The sequence below is a fragment of the Malania oleifera genome, chromosome 4 (assembly GCF_029873635.1).
Source record: "Malania oleifera isolate guangnan ecotype guangnan chromosome 4, ASM2987363v1, whole genome shotgun sequence".
Classification (NCBI taxonomy): Eukaryota; Viridiplantae; Streptophyta; class Magnoliopsida; order Santalales; family Ximeniaceae; genus Malania; species Malania oleifera.
In genome coordinates this window covers 7110775-7127784 of record NC_080420.1, presented here as the reverse complement: position 1 = coordinate 7127784, position 17010 = coordinate 7110775, and the positions used below count along the sequence as shown (strand labels likewise).

General features: G+C 37.8%; 1 long non-coding RNA gene across 1 annotated transcript; it reads left to right on the top strand.

The window, feature by feature from the left end:
- The first annotated feature begins 8791 nt into the window (after positions 1–8791).
- Positions 8792–12483, top strand: LOC131152782 (uncharacterized). Its single transcript, XR_009136107.1, has 2 exons — positions 8792–9157; positions 12265–12483. It is a non-coding gene; the product is annotated as an uncharacterized LOC131152782 (long non-coding RNA).
- Positions 12484–17010: the final 4527 nt, after the last annotated feature.

Genomic DNA, 17010 nt, shown 5'->3' with positions numbered 1-17010 from the left:
AACCAGTCATTCTACAAAAAATTATCACTTCTGCTCCTCACTGTCTCCCAAGTCGTTTTTGTAGAAAACTTACCGTCCGGGGTAGGCTTCTAGACAAAAATATCTTGCCACTTTTACCTGCCAGTACCTGGTGCAAAATTTCCCTTATTTTATCGGCACCAATCAATTCTCGTACTAAATTAGAGTTCCAATTATTATTTAGTCACCAATTCTTAATATACAGTTTCTTATTCAAAATATCCTCAGTGCTCACAGAAAACGGGCCTGATGACAGCCACATGTCGAACCAAAAAGAAGAGTTTCCACCTCTCACCAAAATTTTAACATTATTCATAACTTTTGAAATTGTGGGCATATCTCATCATTTCTTCCTACAATCTAGTCAGTCAAATAACGCATAATTGATGACAATTCCTAATGCTACATGCAAGGCTCCATCATCATCATTTCATCCCACAGTGGTGACAAATTGTGGCTGCGATTCAATGCACCATCTTAATCATGGTGTTATCTTGAATATTCAACCCCACAAAAAAAAACGGAAAAAACGAAACCAGCCAGTGAGGCGACCCTGCATTTCCATGCCCTTTCCTTTCCCCCAAGAAAATCTTGCCTAACTTTCCGGGAAAATTGCTAGGATGTAGGAAACCAGCTGCCTTCTTTGTGTGTATATATATGTGCATGAGAATTCAAGTTACATATCAAGCTAGTACTCAACACTTCAGGGTTTAATTAGTGCTTTTGTGTTTCTAATAATTCATCAATATTATCATCATGGCTTTCCTCAGCTTCTTCTCCAGCTGCTTCTCTGATTCTTCTCGAGTCGACTGCGAATCGTCGGCACGAAGCAGCTCCGGCGAGGTCCCGTCACCGCCAGTGGATGGAGCTAAGAAGTCCAAGAGCAACTCCGGCAGAAGTAGTCCTCCAATTCCAATCACCTTCTTCTCCGTTGGAGCTACGCTGTCTCGCTTGTGATGCGCTAAGTAGTGTCATTAAGCTTGGGAAAATGATTGAAGTTTTGGAAAATGCATCCCGGATGGTGTCCCGAGTAAATTATTCTTTTATTCTTTTAGATCCGACTCTATTGTCTTTGGGGCTCTAATGGCCCTCTTGAAAATACTGCCTACAAGTTTACGTGAATCCCGCACCGGACGTAGGGTTCACTCTTGATTGTGCTCGGGATGCATGCCGAGATGCAGTACTAAAGATTACTATTATGGATGTTTTGTGCGGTTTACATGTTTATGGATTCTTCATGAAGGATTATAGAAAGTAGGTCACTCTCTGATATGATTCTTTACAGTTTGTTATATGTGTAATATTTAAAATATAGACGAACAGACATAAGCATTGAATTATTTAAAATTTGTGTAAATAATGGAACCATTTTCCATTGATTTTGTCAATGTATTTTAATATTATTAACGTTTAAATTCTTGTGAATGTTTAAATTCCCAGCAGATTTGAATTGACATCTTCTCCCAATTTGTTCAGCCTCAAGCGAACATATATATGCAGCAAAATGAAAAAAACACTTCCTTAATTCTTTGAATGGGATCACCCATGAGTGAGTTTTTAGGATCTGCACAGAACCAAACCTTAATTTCCTAAATTTATTAGGTATGTGCTGGTACATAGTTTGGTTAGAAAATTAATAAGAAGTTCAGCACTGGAATCAGGTAACATTTGAATTTTGAATAGAAAATCCATTGCATTAAATATTAATTATTTTTAATTTATTTTTTGAGAAAAAGAAAGAGAGTTGTTCACATCATCAAACATTTGCCCAAACAATTTATTTATTTATTTTTTTAAAGGAAGGAAAGCAGCTCTTATTCAAACTACGTGATTGAGTATAAACCTCTGACACATTTTTCTTGAAAGGTAAAATGATTTATTAAGAAAAAAGAAATGTGCAACAAAAATAAGAGGGTGGATATACATACAACCCAAATCAGAAGAGGGTAAAAAGAGTTGAAACACCAAAGAATCATATTAAAAATTTATAATCTAACGCCATGTAAGTGAATCTAAAAAATCAAGCTAAGGGAGTTCGGTTTTCTGCATACTTGTCCAAATGAATATAAAGTGTAAAGCTCGATTGAAGATGGGGCCTCGCCTTTTCTCCAAGTTTTGTAAAATTCTCCTATTATGGTTGTTGACATCCCAATTTTAACTAGCCCCTTTTAGGAAGACCCGGTATAATAAAATTGACTTTAAATCCTTGGAGTTTTTTTGTTTTCTTTTTAAATCCGATCGAGGCTTGAATGTCAAAATGAGATGCTGTTATTTCAAAATCTACGTGCCGGTTATTTTCAATTGGTCCCTTTAATGGTGACTCATTTTGAGTTCTCTTTATTTCAGTTTTGAAATTAGTTAATATGGTTTTCCTTAGCTGAAAAATTAATCTCCTTTATTAAACCAAGTTTTGTGAGGTAAGTCCGGGTGTTTCACGAAAGTTGAGTCCGTTTAATTTTAAAAATTTCTCTAACCTTAGCCAAGTGTCCTTTCGGTCCAAAATTAATTGTGAATCAAACCTAATAATTTCAAAATTTGTATCCATTCTGAGTTGAACACCTTAAGAGTAAAAATATGAGTCCTTTAAATTGAGTTTGTTTCGAATTTCTGAATTGAGTTTGTTGCGGGATAAAATGGTGATGACCTGCAACGTTACTCTCTAACTCTTGATGACCTAAACAAATGAAAACAAAGTAGGCTTGGAGGACCCTAGGTGTACTTCAGGGGGTCACTCTGATGTCTAAGTAAGGAAATGCTTCCAAGAGGTCGAATGCAATAGTAAGATTGGGTTAAGAGTTTTTCACCTTGGCTTGTTTGCATTTCCCTTCTTTATAGTGGCGAGATTTGACCATTAGGGTGATCCATCATTATGACGCGGGGGCGTGGATCACTCCGGAGGTTTAAAGTGCCAGTGTGGATCACTCTACGAGTTTAAGGCGCCAACGTGGATCTCTCCCTTCATTTTTAGATTAGAGCTAATTGCTCTTACCAGAGGATTTGACTTGGGTAGTGATTGATGGGTTTTGACTTCCTTTTATAAGCTGATATATTTTGGACATATCAATTGTCCCCCCCCCCCTAGTTTCGAAGTTTTGAACCATGTTCCCAAAGTTCGAAAGCTGTTCCTATTGGGATTTTGTGGAGCCTAGTTGTGTTTGATCTGGGTGATGACCTAATCCAAGGTAATGATGCGTGCTTTCTTAATGGAAGAAATCTTACTTGGGCTTACCCGAGCCGATCTTGTGGCACTCCTAGCTTTGTCGAGCCAAAGTCAAGGGAGCATTGGCTAGTCCGAGCCGAGGTGGAGGCGAACACGGCTTTGCCGAGCCGGATTTTCACTGAGTATTTTTGTCGAGCTGCTTTTGCCAAGCATTTCTCACCAAGCTATTCATGCCAAGCTATTCTCGCCGAGCTATTTTTGCCGAGCTATCCTTCGTGGGAAACTTCTATCAAAACGCACTTCAAGGCAATTCTTGCCAAGTTTTTTTTTTCCAAACTGCCCTTTGTGTGGCAATTTCTACCGAACTGCTCTTCAAGGCACTTCTTATCAAACTGTTTTTGCCGAGCTACTCTTCGTGGGCAACTTTTGTCGAGCTGCTCTTCAAGACACTTCTTGCCAAATTGTTTTTGCCGAGTTGCTCTTCGTGGGCAACTTCTGCTGAGCCACTCTTCAAGGCACTTCTTGCAGAGCTGCTCTTTGTGGGCAACTTCTGCCAAGCTGCTTTTCAAGGCAATTCTTGCCGAACTATTTTTTCCGAGCTGCTCTTCGTGGGCATCTTCTACCAAGCTACTTTTCAAGGCACTTCTTGCCGAGCTATTTTTGCCGAACTTCTCTTCGTGGGCATCTTCTGCCGAGCTACTTTTCAAGGCACTTCTTGCCAAACTATTTTTTCCAAGTTGCTCTTCGTGAACAACTTCTGCCGAGCTGCTCTTCAAGGCAATTCTTGCCGAGCTATTTTTTCCGTGCTACTCTTCGTGGGCAACTTCTGCTGAGCCCCTCTTTAAGGCAATTCTTGCCCAACTGTTTTTTCCGAGCTGCTCTTCAAGACACTTCTGGCTGAGTTGCTCTTCAAGGCAATTCTTGCTGAGCTATTTTTGCCGAGCTACTATTGGTGGGCAACTTCTGCTAAGTCGCAAGGCAATTCTTGCCGAGCTGTTTTTGCCGAGCAGCTCTTTGTGGGCATTTTCTGTCGAACTACTCATCGTGACATTTCTTTCCGAGTTGTTCATCGTATCATTTCTTGCCGAGCTGCTCTTCACCGCATTTTTTGTCGAGTTGCTCTTCATGGGCAACTTTTGCCGAGGTGCTCTTCAAGGAAATTCTCGCCAAGCTATTTTCTCCGAGCAACTCTTCGTGGGCATTTTCTGTCAAGATGCCCTTCAAAACAAATCTTGCTAAGTTGTTTCTACCGAAATGCTTGTCATTGGGTCTTTTTTGTTTAGTGAGTCGTGCTCACTTGTTGGCAGTTATATAGCCTCACAAGCTGTGCTCGTTAGTTGGGCCTTCTTTGCCTAATGAGCTGTGCTCATTTTTTGTGTATTCTTTTAGCTTCATGAGCTTTGCTGATCAGTTGGGCTGATTTTGCCTAATGAGCTACACTTATTTGTTGGGCAATCTTCTGACCTCATGAGGTTTGCTCGTTGGACCGATTTTGCCTAATGAGTTATGCTCATTTGTTGGGTAGTCGTCTAGCCTCACGAGCTTTACTCGTCAATTTGGTCGATCTCACCTAATGAGTTATGCTCATTTTCTGGATAGTCTTCTGGCCTCACAAGCTTTACTCGTCAGTTAGCCGATTTCGCCTAATGATCTATGCTCATTTTTTGGACTGTCTTCTAGCCTCAATTTTGCTTGTCATTTGGGCCAATCTCGCCAAATGAGCTATGCTCATTTGTTGTGCAGTCTTCTATCCTCACGAGCTTTGCTCGTCGGTTGGGTCAATTTTTCCTAATGAGATATGCTCATTTGTTGGTCAATCTTCTAGCCTCACGAGGTTTGCTCCTCATTTGGGCCGATTCTTCTTTGCCCAATGAGTTATGCTCATTTTTTGGGCTAAAATTGAATAGCGTGAGAGAGAATGTAGTTATAGGTATGTTTGCAAAATTTGATAATTTAATAAAGGCACACAAAATGTTCGAGTACATGACTGACAGAGAAACACTTTTATGGAACAATTTTCTTAGGCATGTTAGATCAAGTTAGAAACCCCCTAGGGCATTGGTATGCGAGACATCTAGGGGAGTGTAGAACCAGAATTTACTTGTATGTCCTAACCCCCTAGGGCTACTATGCAACTTGTTACTCTCTTGCCCCTTCCCTATTTTAGAAGCCTCCCTCGTATCCTTCGAACTCTTTCTCTTCAGATAAGTTCACTTTCTTCTTGTGTCCATTACCTCTTCAAGATTAATATACTTCTGCACTCTTACCATCAGCTCCCCCATGTCAACTGGGAGTCTCTTTCCTAGAGAAGACAGAAAGTTTCCTGGCTGAAGGGTCGTGGTTAGGGCTGCCAACACAACTCCAATGTCCAGTTTGCGGATCAATCTCCACGGTTGCGGTGACGAAGCGGTGCGTGAACTTTTTTAGTGTCTCCCTTTCTCCCTGAACCATGCTCATCTGATGAACCGACGTTTTGACGATTCTCCAACTACTGAGGAAATGGCCAGTGAACAACTACTCTATCTCCAAGAAAGAACCGATTGATCCAGGTCGTAGGGTTTGGTACCAATCTCTGACACTACTTTTAAGGGTTGCAGCAAATGCTCGGCACATGATGGCATCAGGTGCGCCCTGCAATTGCATCAACACCTTGAAGGTGTCCAAATGATCGACCGGGTCAGACAAACCCTCGTACCTTTTAAAGGTTGGCATTTTGAGTTTACTGGGCGGCGAGACCTCCATCACTTCTTTAATGAATGGCGGCTCCGAGGATCTTAGAGAGGCTTCCTCGTATAAGGGGTTGGTACGGCCTTCTTTCTTTTTTACTTAACTTAATCCCCTTACCTAACTTACTGGGAAGCCTCCTAACACCCTTAATCCACGCCCTACGGTGTTCAAAGCTCAAAACCCTGAAATACATATTTCCCAAATTAATCACCCCAACCCACAGAATACTTTACATAAAACATTTCCTAAGCCTCCTATACTCTAAAACAACCCTAAGACTCCAAAATACCTACTTACCTTGGTTTTGGAGTTGTTCCTGGAAAGACCCTGATCAAGAATCTACTCCGCTAAACTTATAGAGAATTTCCGCCTAATCCTCGTGGTAACTTCTGATTGTCGATTCGGGCGATGAACAGCAAAAAAATCAAAAGAGAGAGAGAGAGAGAGAGAGAGAGAGAGAGAGAGAGAGAGAGAGAGAGTGAGAAATAAGATTTCTTAGTGATTAAGCAACCCAAAAATCTTTTTATAAGCCGTTGACTTGGCACAATTTGTCGACGAAATGGTGCCTTCGTCAACGAATTGCAGAAGGGAGTTCGTCGCCAAGTGAAGGGTCGTCGACGAACCCTAAACCTGAAATTTTAGTCGTTTGGGATCTCTCTGTCAACGACGCTCTGAGCTTCGTCAACGAACCACAGGAGAACCTTCATCGACAAAAATAGAGGATTCGTTGACGAAGCTCACTAAAATTTCCTTTTTAAAAATTTCCTTTTATTTTCTGGGTTTGGGTTTCTACATAAACCATGTTATCTATTTATTTATTTAGTTATTTTATTAATTAAATTTTTAGTTTTTTTTCTAATTAAAAAATAATAAAATCCTAAAAATTAGGAAAATATATGAAAAAAATCATGAAAAATTGGGTAAAAATTAGGAAAAATATTTGAGTTATTTTGGCTCAAAATTTAAGGAAAATGGAAAGTAAAAATTACCCAAAAAAAAAAAAGGCAAAGCCTTAAAAAATCCCATAAAATTTTAGAAAAAAAATGTTGAAAAATTTCAGAAAATGTCTCTACAAAAAAATTTTAAAGATTATTTGCTTATAATATGACACTTTCCCCCTTTTTTTGCCTCTGTGTGTCCCTCTGATTTAGAAAATGGGCAATGAGGTATTTTAGACCTCACCTGCATTAGCTCTTTTGGTGAAAGGGGGGGGGGGGAGGTGGGGGTTTATCCAATACGATCCCCACATTTGAAGGTCTTATTAGATATTGTTAAATCGCACTAAGTTTTTTTTACCTCATGTTAATTTTTTTTTCATTTATTTATTTATCTATTTGTTTTTAAAATGAGTTAATTAAATGTTATTAAATTCAATTTAGGGATAATTCATAATTAATTATGTACCTTTTGTTGAACGGGTGTATAGGGGGTACTGATACCTTCCCCTCACTTAACTGAACTCCCAATCTCTATTCTAGTAAAAGCAGACCAAGACTACTGGTTCCTTGGCCTAAGTTTAGTCTAGTGACCAATCAAACGAATAGTAATTAGGTGTTCTAATCACACCTAAGAAAATAATAGGTTAGTGGTAACTCCAAATCAAATTTTCAAGATCATTTATTTCCTTGCAGTTCCAGACCCTTCTCCGCGATGTTGTGACAAATCCCAAGGCTACCTTTATAAAAATGGGCCCTAGATGGGCCCATGTTGAATTTTAATTACAAAATTAGCTTAAAATGGGTCTAATCTGCTTTAATTGTGAACTAACATTGAAAATCCTTCATCTATGTGCAAGTAATGAAGAAAGCACAGTAGTGGCAGCCCAAGACATGAAAAACCAATTTTGTATTATTTGAAAATTGCACTTGTAATACTCAATATGTATGAATGTAAAACAATTTGTACATAAATACCTGAAAAACTCAATTCCACCTGATGAAGTTGAGAGAATAGAAAATGAAAGACTCGCTTTAGGTGAAGATCTTAGATGACACTTAAAAATGATGACTAAAAATACTAAATTAAAGAACAAAAATCTCCTAAGTTTGGTTAAATAACGGTCGTACAAAATGAGATGTCCACAATTCCTGTGGTAAATTTTTTTTAGCAACATTTCTATTCATAGACATACTTTTTTTTTTGAGAAAAGATATATTCATTAAAAGGGAAGAAGTAAGCAAGAAATTTGAAATTTCAGAAGAAACAACAAAATCCATAAGCTAGCCTAAAGCCCAATAGAATGGGATTAGGCATGACCGAAAAGAAGAGAACAAAGATTATCCCCCCATGTCCAAAATAACAATAAACAATTCCTCTCAATACAAAGTGCTCATATTTTAATTTGCATGACTCTACTGGTACAAGTTAGACAGACATCTATGCGACACTATTGATGCACTGAAGTATTTTTTTTCCTAAAAAATCTCTCATTTCTCTCCTTCTAAATTTGCCAAATGACTATCGATATCACAAGTCTAAGACTTCTGAGAAATTTGTATAGAAATTCTAGACATAGAACAATGATGTTAAATCATTCGACCTAACTTAATTAAGATTTAAGCATTCCCATACTACGATTCTTCTCACAAAGATAGCACATTGAGATGGGTGTCCATCTTCTTTTCTTTTTTTTATATAAATTATCAGTTATAAAGATTTTATTTTTAATCATCCACCAACAAAAATACTAATCTTTAAAGGAAAGAAGGTTTCATGATATTTTAAGAGGCGCACTTATCCAAAACCTGCGAGTGGTCACATACATGGAGGAATCGGTCACGAAGGTGTCAAAATCATCATTGCTTTTTGATTTTCAATATTCAAATTCAAACCGTAAGGCGCACGTCAAAATAAAAGAAAACCAATCACGACCCAGCCACCTTCCCCGGTTCCTACCACCGTCCTTCTTTCTCTCTCTCTCTCTTTGTATGGTTCTATATATATATATATATTCCCATATGCGCGCATAAAATTTTAAAATTGGTGTGAATTATTTTTTGATCGACCATGGCTTTCTTCTTCAACCTCTTCTCCAGCTGCTTCTCTGATTCCCCACGACGGGTCGCCTGCGAAGGTGTCTCATCCGCACAGAGCATCAGCTCCGGCGAAGTTCCGTCACCGTCGGCGGCGAATGAAGCCAAGAAGCCTAAAGTAAAGTCCGGCGGAAGCCGTGCTCCAATTCCGGTTACCTACTTCCCCATCGGAAGTAGGTTTTCTCGCTTGTGATTAGTTGAGAAGTATTATCAGCTCTACGTGCGTAAATGATTATTACAATTTTTTTTAAAACTTTATTGATCTGATTCAATTATTGTTTTGAGGGTACTTTTTGTTTTCAATTTTTTGTATTGATCTGACACAATTAATTTTTTGGGGGTCTTGTGTGCCGTCAATTTATTAATGAAAATTAATTAGTATATATTCTGTGAATGTATTATTTTGTTATTTAGAATTTTTTTTTTTTTTGATAAGCCATCAATGTTTTTTAGTTTATGTTTCCAATGAAATGAAATGAGAGTCAAATGAGATCAAGAATTATATGGTAAGTTTATATTTAAAAAAAATTCCTCATTTTATTTCATTCTCACATGCTAAACGTTATTAATTATATATGATTTTATTTTCAAAAATATAAAATTTAATTCTTATGACATTCATATAAACGGTGTTATATGAAGAGATCAAAGTCCATTGTCGATTTATCGGTTAATTTTTGTGTTGGAGAAAGGGTCGTAGATTGATTGCTTTCTTCTGAAATATCAAGGGCTCTAGACTCTGTGTGGTATCAGAGCCATGTTACTTGCCTAGAGTCAAGGAAAGTTAAAATCATAGAAGTGCTTTTAGAAAAACGAGATACAAATAGCTAAGGGAAACTTTATCCATGGATTCTCAACCTCAAAGTTCAGAGATCACCCTAGCTGGACTCTCTTCTTCGATTTCTCTTCCTCCTTCCATAAAAAGAACCACTTCTTCCAAGATTACCAACTTAATTGAATATTCCTATATTCCTGACTCTATCAAGATTCAGGAAACCTCACTTCCTCTTGTAAATCCTTATAATATTTTCAGAAAAAAGAAATCTCTAACCAGTCAAGTTCGTACTCCTTACTGCTCATAATAGACCCCATGTAAAAGAATATGTCCAAACTACAGCCATTTGATAAATGTTTTATCCCAGCTTCCTCCAAAGAACAGTACGTTGATCTTGAGCTTAACCAGGATCTGATCAATCAATGGATCAGAGAAGGTTATACTCACCTTCACTTTGGAGCTGTCCGACTTCTTCTTACTCTTCATGGTCCTAAAGGACTTTCTCTTACAGCTAGGATTACCCTTCTTAATACTACCTATACCTAGTATGAGCATGCAGTCATTGGAACTTCGCTTACCATTCTTTAAGTTGGTAGCATTTGTCTCACCTTTTCCCCCAATTTCAATATTCCTCTAAGAGACAAAAATGTGAGGAATTGCGTAAAGGTTCGGCTTCAGATTACTAGTGCTCTGCATATCTCTTCAACCTACATAGAGACTCTTCACCATCAGCTGATCTATAAACTCCAAGATCATGTAGTTTATCTTCCTCTCCTAGAACAATCCGAAGACACGATTCTGATTACTGTTGAAAGAGAAGATGATGTTCCCACTATTCTTCAAATTCCATGACAGATTCCAAGAAAAGAATTAAAGCAACTTATTCCTCCGGAATGGATTACCAGTTATAAGCAACTTCATCAACAATCAACACCCATCCATCTTACAGATCCAAAATTTCAAAGACTCCCAGATGGAACTGTGAAAATTGTGTCTAATCCAAAAGATATGGTTTCATCCATCACTCCTCCAGTCTTCCAATCTCTAATGATAAAACCAGTTACTTTTGAGGAAGATATTCCTTTAAGCAGTGTTGAAGGAGGCATATCTCATATCTACACTAACAAAATTGAAGGACATTTTATCTGGGATGTTGATCCTTTCGTGTGTGATCTTGATTGTGTTTGTCATTCTTCATAAAGAAAGGATGTTAGGGCAACATGCAGACCCCCCACTATTCACAAAAGACCTGATGATCCAAACAGTCTGTGGATAGGAATTCGGAAACCATCTACTAAACTTAAGCCTCTCTAGATATATGAAAGAGCTTTTGAAATCCTTAAACAAGAAGACTTAATTCCTTGAGATCCTCCAAAAAATTCAAACTTAAACCCCAATTTCAACCAAACCCATTCACAACCAATTCCCTGTTTCATGACTTCCCCATATGACAAACATTTTCCTCCCTTGGAACCAAGGTCATACACAGAATCCAACCTTCATTCCAGACCTTTTGTCCAACCTTCTGAAATCCAACCAAATGGTTCCAGAAAACTCCCCTCACTGGCCGAACAAGTCTTGAATTGGCAAATTAAAAATGCCAGGACCCAAAATACAACTTTATCTGCCATTGATCACAAGGTTGATAAGCATATACATCATGGCACTCAGAAGGACCAACGTCTTGGCTACCTTGATACTAAAATTGAAGTTATGTATTCTGATCTTAAAAGAAGAATTGATAGTCTTGATGCTAAGTGTAAGAACCCGAACTGTGAAAACTGGGTTTAAATAAATAAGGGAGGGGCAAATTGGAATTTTGGTAGCATTCGTCGACGAAGCTAGATTTCGTCGACGAAGCCAGATTTCGTCGACGAAGCCTTTGTTCTTCTCATCGACAAAATTCAAAGACTCGTCAAAGAGGAGAAGCCGAGGAGTCTGAAAAAAACCGGAGATCCCAAATTCGTCGACGAGGCCATCGATTTCGTCGATGAAGTCAGTGAAAGATTTGTCGACGAGAACATCATTTCGTCGACGAAATTGCCCAGGGTCAAAGGCTTATAAATAGAACTCCTTTACTTCCTCACTAAGAAAACTTAGATTTTTCTCTCTCTCTCTCTCTAAACATCTCCCTACTCTCTCTCTCTCTCTAAACATCTCCCTACTCTCTCTCTCTCTCTCTCTCTCTCTCTCTCTCTCTCTAGATTTCTTCGCCGATCGTTGATGGAATCGAAAATTTGAAGTTACCACGAGGGTGTGAAATATCACCAAACTTCTGACATTGGCCGAAGGGTGTAAAATACCACCAGATCACTAGTTTTGACCGAAGGGTGTGAAATACCACCAGACAGTCCGGCTTCGAGCCGAAAGGTGTGACGACACCAGATTGTATTGCTTTGTTTGTGAAAATACTGGAACTATTTTGATTGTTTTTACTATTGATCCATGCATGTTAGTGTATCATGATAACACTCAAATGTCACACACCGATATAACTTGTGTTCTTCCTTACTGAGAGGTGTCTCACCTCTGCTGTACGTACATTTTTACAGGTCCTTCGAGTAACCGGAACTAGCGTCCTGGTGTAGGGAGCGTAGTGGCCGGTGTATTGGGTTTAATGCTGGGTAAGTGCTAGGACTGTAATTTTGATGGGTTGCCATTTTGGGGATGTGTTGAGCACTCGTTTGTACGTTTTGATAGAGCATTGGGTCTGCTTTTGTATAGATTCTGGTATGGTACTGCATATGTATGTATGGTTTTTCCGCTACGTATATGATTGTGTTTGGATGTGTTTAGGGTTCTTGGGAACCCCACGAGGTCGGACCCTCATCCTTTGTACTGTATCTGTGATGATTTGTATGATACAGGGACAGGTCAGGTTACTTTCTCACCCCCGGGTCCCATTTTAGGGTTCGGGGCGTGACACTGAGCTCAGGCAATATATTTATGCAGGATATTATGGAACAATGTTCGACGAAAAAGAAGTAGAAATCAAAAGGCTTAAAGACCAACTATCTCAAATAAAGTGAGACCATCATCCATCCCCACCATCTACCTATATTCCTAAAGCTTTTCTATAACGACTTGCCTAGATTACCACTTTTTTTTCCCATAATAATATCCAATATAACAATCCTGACAAATCATAATCAACTTGGACCCATGGGTACGAGGGATATACCTGAAATACAACACAGATACTTAAGCAACAGGAAACGTAAAATCATATATATATCAAATTATCCAACCAACACAATACTAGAGTTTTACTACAGCTCTCATATACATACACGTATCCCAAAATATCCAAAAGTGGCCTAGGGTCACCACCCAAAAATCTGTCAGACCCTAGCAAAATGATTTACCCTTCAGACAGGGTAGAATAGTTGAACTCTAATACTGCGGAGCTCTATCCGCTCTTCTATCTGAGACTCCTGAAATGTTTATATAGCTGGGGTGAGACACCTCTCAGTAAGGGAAATAAACTAATATCAGTGTGTGCCAACATGAGTATTTTTCGTGTTATATGTATAACAGTACATAAATCAAACTTGATAAAACTATCTATATCATATCTGGGAAAAACATAATTTATCATAACATGGTATAACATACTGAATTTCTATACATATAAATCATCTCATATAACTGTATATAGAAAAGACCCTAGATGGATAGTTGGCTGGTGTCATGTCTTACCCCCACATGACTGGATTGCGCGGCCCGAAGGCGGGACCTAGCAATGGTTGGCCGACCATGCTAGATCAACATAAGTCTATAAGTATAATGGGTATGCCCCTCCTGGTCCGAACACTACAGGGACGCATGCACTACTATAAATCACATCAACTGTTGATCTCCCACTGCCCTTTACAGCAAGCGGTAGCACTAACATAAACATGATCGTAATCATATAGCTACGATACCGTACTTCATGAAAGCCTAAACCAAGCCAACTAGGTTTTGATAACATATAATATATTTCCAAATAATGATACATGACTATTTCATAATAATATCTGTCATGTTAATATCTTCATAAAACTTTGCATAACATATTATATAAAAGTTCGCTTCAAAAGATATTCAAAATGTAAAATCAGTAATTCAGCGTGTCATATATTGAATAAACAGGATATTCATCTTATCATCCTCTCGAGACACTAATGGGTTCACTAAATGAACAATCATGCTTATCTCAGAAACCTACACTCAACCATGAAGTGCTAGTACAATGCAATTGGTTTTAAACACTCACAATGTAGTAACCCGACCCCGAGAAAAAAATAATAATAAAATAAATAAATAAATAAATAAAATTAAAAAAATAATATAAAATAAATAATAATAATAAAAATAAATAATAAACAAACATAAAATAAATAAATAAATAAAGAGATATTTTGGAGAAGATATTTTGAAAAGAGATATTTTAAGATATTTATATATAAATATCTTGGAAGAAATATTTATTTAGATTACTTAAGGGCTAAGTTAGGTTTTATTCTATAAATTCTCTTTCTCTCTCTCTCTCTCTCTCTCTCTAAGATCCTTTGCCGTTCGTCTTTTGTTTCCAAAAACGGAGGGTACTGCGTGGATCAGAAGAGGAAACTCTATATTTTTAGTGGATCGGATCGTCGTTTCGGAGAGTTTTGGGTTTTCCCAAGAATCAAGGTAGGAATCTGATCCTAATTTTGATTGGATATTTGGATAGCAGTAGAAAACATAGTAAGGTTATGTTTCGTCGGATCCTGCAATCCACCGATTGATGAGTGCTGCACTGGACCTCGTCTACGAGGACAGTCGACGGATCCCAGAACGAGGAGGTCGACCTGATGTACCAGCACGTGGAGGTCGACCAGCTCCAGTACGAGGAGGACGACATGCCTCCTCTAGTCGTCTCGGGACTCCCATGTCCTCCCCATCGGTTGTACAGGCAGAGTACTTGTTCGGCCCGTCAGCGCCTTATGCGCCTTCCACTGCAGCTGATATTGTCGGACCGTCGAGCAGACCGACTGATGTCCCATCCGACTCTACTACTACCCCATCGATGTCATTTTTATTGGAGGATCTTTTCGATGGGGTGGAGGTCGATGCACCCCCTATGCCGCCTTGTTCTCATCCCGAGACATCGTATCAGTTCTCACCGTGTGCGCTCCGCATGGATGATGATGATGATTACGCAGCACCTCTTGGGGGAGAGGATCCACATCTAGGACAACGGGACAGGACACCTGATGATGCTGACCAGTAGGGAGAGGGTAGACGCAGACGGCAGCCACCATGACCCCGGAGACGACCTCGCTGCGGCACGGAGTAATTTAGCATTATTTTAATTGCATTTGATTTGTATGCATATCATTGATTGTTTTGATTTCATTTATATATAATTGATTATTTTTTTTATTCTTTTGCATTTATCATTTAATTATTCGTATCTCTAAAGAATTCAATACTGCCAAATATAAAAAATGACACATAATTCGTATCGCTAAAATTTGCATGCCTAGTTAAGTTAATTCCTTAAATTGAATTGTCTTTTACTGCAAAATTCGTATCGCTAAAATTTGTATGGTATTTGGTTAATGGATTTTACTCTTGGCGGTGTATTTAGTGTCGTGGGCAGTCAAAGCAAGATTACTTGTGTATTAAAAAAAAATAGCTTCAATTTTTTTTAAGCTAATTTTCGTATAATTTTCCAAGACTATGAAAACAAATTAGACATTTAAGTGTGCGTGGAAACTAGTGTCATAGGTGTTTAAGATTATTTATTGTATTTAACTGTAATCGAGTTTTAATAAATAAATTTTTAATAAAACAATTTTATACCTTATCTCAAAAATATAAATTAAATAAGAATAATCTACCTATTCATATGATAGTATCCTAAGGTAATTTTGGTATAATTTTAATCATTTCTCAGTTAAATCCTAATAGATTAGTACTTTGTTTTGTTGGGTCTCATAATAATATTCTATAAAAGACGTCTCACAAATATAAAACTTAACAATTTTGTCCCAATCTCTTCCCCTCAATCGTTCAAAAATTTCTAACTTGATTTACCACTACATGCAAGAAATTATTATGTCACGCTTTAATTATATTTAAAATCGATTTTCAAATATTTTTTAACAGTCCCATCCTTGATGACTCGAGGGTTGTAAATTGAATTTCTATTAAAATTGTTCCTACGCAATAGTCCACATGCATATAATAATTGATTATTTTTTATCAATCCCAATATAATTCCCTAATAAAATTATTTTTGAACCTGACTTAATTAGGTAACAATTTTTAATTAATTATAAATCAGTACAATAGTGGTACAATATTGTTCCATTTGAACATAGTCTAGAAGAGCTTGCCTATTTATTTTCTGACGCCCCGATTTTCGTGCAATTTTTTTTTCTTTTAATAAATAAATAATCACGTCATAAATCCACAACATCCACAAATTGGCCACGTCAACAATCCTAGTACCATTCATACGACCCGACCCGCATTGGATACTGAGTAAAAAGTATTTTATTAAACAACCTAACAGCGGAAGCCAGTATATATACATAAGTCAGAATACAATACCCAGAGTATCAACATACATAAATACACAACACTATCTCATACCCAAAAATAATACAATCCTAGGAAACCACACCTCCCTAGTTAAAACTCACCCTGTATCTCAGGGTCCCAACTCCCTATGATCACGGAGCTCTACCACCTGGCCTATCTCTGTTCCCTGAAAAAATTAGATAATTTGGATGAGACACATCTCAGTAAGAAGGAATAGATTATTTATAGTGTGTGGCCAAATGAGTAAAATTATAATACACTTTACTTTTCAAATCACCATTTCACTTGAGAAAATACACTGATATTCACAAACACATAATCATATAAATATACAACACAAGCTTTTATAAGCTTAAAAATCATTTATCAAATTTAATGATTTCCAACACATATTTACACGCGAAGTTCCTGAGAATAGGGAAGATTACCCGCCCATACAGGTAGTTTCCCTCTGCCCTAACACGTTATGCAGCCGGGTATAGCCACATCTGATACCCATCAGGGCACTCACCTTACTCAGTAAGCCCTCAGGCGGAGAGTTTCATTTCGCTTTAATTATTTATATTATTAACTCACACTGTTCCATTTCTCAATTTTATCATTCTTTATTTCTCAATTTCCATTCTTTATTTCATTTCTCATTTTAGCCAATTTTATCATTCTTTCACTTTTCATTTCCACTTTACTTTCCGGCTCATGAGTATCCTCGGTATCAAATACCAACA